Raw genomic sequence first — 4,685 nt, 5'->3', positions numbered from 1 at the left:
TAAGGCAACACTACTCCATGCCATGTTTTCTCGTAGAAGAACTCGAAAAAAACCAAAAAAAAAAAAAGAAAACAAAAACAAAAAAAAAAAAAAATACTTGATTGCCAAAGGCCCTCATCATGCTGAGGAGCGACGAGGAGGCAGAAACTTAGAAGACAACAACCAGATTTCTGTGCCCTGGCGCTGCGTCCTGCCCGCTTTCGCCCTAGAAAGACGACTTCTCTATGGTCACTATGATCGCCTCATGGCTGAAGCTCCGCATGGAGATCAAGCCATCCTTCTTACAACTTTCCTGAGCATACCTCCGCGAGATGTCGATGAACTGCTTGTCAGAAGTGCGGCGAGAATCGCAGCACAGCAGGAACACCGGATACAGCAAAAGCACTATGAACTAGGACTGAAACTGGCAATCAACCATAAGGCATCTAGCATCGGGTGCATAAATAATCCCTCACTTCAGTATGACTTCCAGAGTTGGGCCCGCAACAGCCATATCGCTGTTGGTTCCAGAGGTGTGCCAGGCTATTGCTAGAAGAACACAAAGAGGAGGTTATTCGTGTCCTACGATGCCAAGAAGAATGGCATGCCATTGCCGAAAGATTTCCGCCCGAAAAAATGGAAGTGACCCCATCGCTTGCGGTTGCCATCGACGGAAAACATCGTGGCCATCAGCATGCCACGCCGAACTCTTGGCTCATTGTATCATACTATAAGGGCTTCTTTTCCGTGGTGCTTATGGCTTTTGGTGGATGCGCACGTACAATTTGGTGTGGATAGACTGTGTGTGGATGGATAGACCTTTCCCCCTTCCACGGCCTCTTCCCCTTGTCTTCTTGGCGCGCCCATAGTCTGTGGTCCGCTAGAAAATAATCTTGAGTTAACTAATCTTTGATTATAAATAATCTTGATTTAAGTTGATAAATGTTGATCTTAAGTAATTATCCTTGATGTTAAGTTTTGAACAGCACGCAGAATGAATGATGATGTTATAGAACGCGGCGCGGTATTTTTATGATCGTTGCCAGCGCAGTCGGCGGCCCGTGATTGTGCGCCGCAGTTGAGGCGCGCGTGAGCGTTGCTAATGGCCACAGTGCAAGCGTCGTTTGAACGCAACACGATCTGATTGGTCGCAATAATGACGCAGTCCGCGCAGTGCAAGCGTGATGCTGGGCGTGGTGTTGAGCTGGTGAAAGCTTGTCTGAGCGCCCAATTGAGATCGGGTAAAGACGCACTTAGGTGCTAGTATAGACGTTAGTTAGCATTCGTAGTATCGCCGCTGGCGCCCGGCTGGCCCCAATTGGGCCACGCTCTCAACCAGCCTCAACCACGCCGGGCAAATTTTTTTAAGGACGGCGCGATCGTGATGAGCGTAGCTCTGCGTGTTGACTGCCGGGCCCTTAGATTGTTTTGAATCACCGTAGTTAAGATGTCTCCAGTACTAGGAAATCGTTTGCATACATTGACATACAAATGCTGATGTGGGCAGCCGTTATATGGCCCAGTCATTACTGCTTGATAGCCTTACGATTGCACATCTATATTGATAAAGGAAAAAATAACAAAAATGATAAAAAATTAAAAAAACTTTCTTTACTTGATGTCAGGCTTAAAATATTTGCCATATCACGAAAATTTCAGTAAATTAAGAGGCCAGATATATGAACTATTGAAGGCGAATTTACAAGAACGCCCCAAATTATGATCGCATGGCAAATATTGGTTGCCAACTTCTCCTGACATCAGGGTTGTCTTTCTTGGAAGAAATCCCTGGTGCTCTGCTTCTTACCTTGACGGGGGTCACAGGGCTTTTACTAAAGAGAAGCAGAGAATGTGCCAAGCAATATACACCGCATACGTATGCACGCTAGCTTCTGTCGTGTCAATGTGAATTTTTCTGAATATATACGTACATAATATATACGTATATATAGTATATATACTTCTTTGCCTTTGGTGGTTATATAAATATGATCTCTATAACCCAGGATATTAGTGGCAACTTGCTATGCTCTGCCCCTACAAATTTATTTCACCTGTCTATCACTTGTATGAGTGAGTTAAGCTTATTACGAAAATTTAAGTAAATTAAGATGATTCTGTTAATATGTTGTTGAATTTGACCTTGAAACGTTATAATATATATTTCGAAAGTGTATATAAAATTGAAAATTTTATTTAATAATTTTACTGAGCTTATATTCCTGCATGTATGTCTGTCATGGCAATGTAGAGTGTCTCAATGATACGTACGTATATGCCTTTCTACTAGGACGGGGTTAGCCCGCTATCTCGAGAATTACCTATGAAAAGTCGATCAATAGTTTTTTTACCAATAAATATGCAATAAACATGTATAAATATGTATACATTTGCAATATCAAATGGAATTAGATAAATTTTAAAAAATTTAAAAAATTTATTTTTCATTTTTATCTGTCTTTCTCTCTATATATATTCTACTGTATGCGCATCACAAGACACGGAGCTTATCTATTATCTATCTATCTCTTAATGTTAACATACATCAGTATATATTACCAAATAATGCTAAATTTGAGATTATTAATGTAAATGCGAGCGATTACTGTAAATGATTCTCCAGCGTGTGCTAGCTCTCTCCAATAGTAATACATTCTTTGTCTAGCTAGCTGACTATACACATACGCATCCATATATATAGATGTTTATATTATATAAATATATACATATATATATATATATATTGCTAAATGTGACATAATTATATAATGCAAACGGGGCATGTGTGAATCACCCGGCTGCACTCTTGCCCTAAGGATAGCCCGTGAAAACTTGACATTGTGAAGAATGTGGCGCTGGTTTCCCGACTTTCATGATAAAATGCCTGCCCTTATTCGTGTGATTGCTTGAGAGCGCGCCTCACAAGCGCCACTTTGCCCCCTCTAATACCGGATCCTCATCTGCTATTCACTTAAGATGTATTAAGGTCGCAAGACATTCAGTATATATACAATAAATAATGCAGATTTTAGAATTTTTAATGTAAATGCCATGATTTCCCAGCGTAGTGCTCTCTCAATAATGATAAACATTCTCAACGCTCGTTGAAATGGCGGAATGTCAGCTTCTATGATGCTGTTCCCGTCTTTCACGAAAAGACGCCACATGCCCACTACGCCAGTTATTTAGCATCTATCTTATCTATTCATCTTGCCAGGATTGCTAACGTTCGATATATATATATATATATAAAATACCCGGTTGCTTCATAGCTGCCTGCCTCCATGCCTAACTGCCTGCTTGCCTGCATGGATGGCGCCCTCCATTGGCTAAGTACCTGCCTGCCTGCATGCTGGCATGCTTTTCTTGTCTGGCTAATTGCTAGTCTTTTTTTGTTTTTTTATTTTACCCCGCTATCCGACTGCCTGCGTGCCCATGTCTGCCTGAATGCGTGGGTGGCTTCCTTGTAACGCCTTGCTGCATGGTCTGCCTGCGCTCCTGGCTACCTGCATTCTGGCCTCGCTGTCTGTCTGCCTGCCTGCGCTGCTCTGCCTTGCTGCAGCCACTGCCCTGGGCCTATCAGCAATGCCCTGTCTGCACACATCGGCGGGACCACTGCACGCGCCTGCCTGCCTCTGCAAACTAGCATTGCTAACTGCCATGCGCCTCTGCCTGCCTGGCCCATAGCTAAGTGGCTGGCCTACCTCGCTACCGCGGGGTTAGCCTGCCCCATAGCGCCCGCCTCCATGGCTAACTGCCTGCCTGCCTTCCATAACAACTGCCCAAAGCTGGCTGCCCTCTATGGGTAAGTGCCTGCCTGCCTGCATGTCTGCCTGCTTCCTGGCTACTTGCTAGTCTCGCATGCCTCGTTTCGTCAGCCCTCGTGTGGGCTGCCTGTCTGCCTTCTCTGCCGCGCTGCCATCCTCTGCCTTGCTCCATTGCCTAACTGCCTGGCTGCCTCGAGCTGCCTGTCTGCCTACCTGCCTGCTTGTCTTCTACCCGGTTGCCGTGAATAGCTACCTGCCTCTATGCGCCCTAACTGCCTTGCCTGCCTTCATGGCGTCCTGCCAAAGCGTGGCTGCCTCCGATGAGTAGTAGTGCCTGCATGCCATGCATGCCTACCTGGCCATCCCGGGTTACCTACCAGTCTGGGCTCGCTTCAGGTCTGCTTGCCCTGCGCTGGACATCAGCTGCATCGCTGCTGCCTGCACACGCGCTGCCAGCCATGCCTGCCTAAAAACCTTTGCCATCACTGCGCCGGCGGCCTTGCCTGCATGGCTGGCCTTGGCCTCCCATGGCGACCGTGCATGGCTGTCTGCCTCTATGGCGACCTGCATGGGCTGTGCTGGCCTGCCATGGCGGTTCTGCCTCGCATCTTACATTGCTTCTACTTCGCTCGCAGCCATGCTGCGCCACGGATGCCGCATCTATGCTAATTTAGGGGCAGAATGGCGCTGCAAACGTCCGTCGCCGTTGACTGCCAAGATAATATTCTCGCCATTCTTACACGTTAAGAAAGTGGTAGTCGCGCAAGGGCTGACAGCAACGTCGTGCATGGCAATAAATCTGAATCTACATGCCATCCACTTCGCTGCGCAGCAATCGCCGCCCAACGATTCCGCATCGTATGCTAATGTATGGGCAAATGCGCTGCAACGTCGGTCTCCGTTGACTGCCAAGATAATATTCTCCGCCGTTTTTATAGC

Source organism: Priapulus caudatus, unplaced genomic scaffold, assembly GCF_000485595.1.
Source record: "Priapulus caudatus unplaced genomic scaffold, Priapulus_caudatus-5.0.1 Scaffold571, whole genome shotgun sequence".
In the NCBI taxonomy this organism is placed as follows: domain Eukaryota; kingdom Metazoa; phylum Priapulida; class Priapulimorpha; order Priapulimorphida; family Priapulidae; genus Priapulus; species Priapulus caudatus.
Note: the sequence above shows the minus strand (reverse complement) of the source record.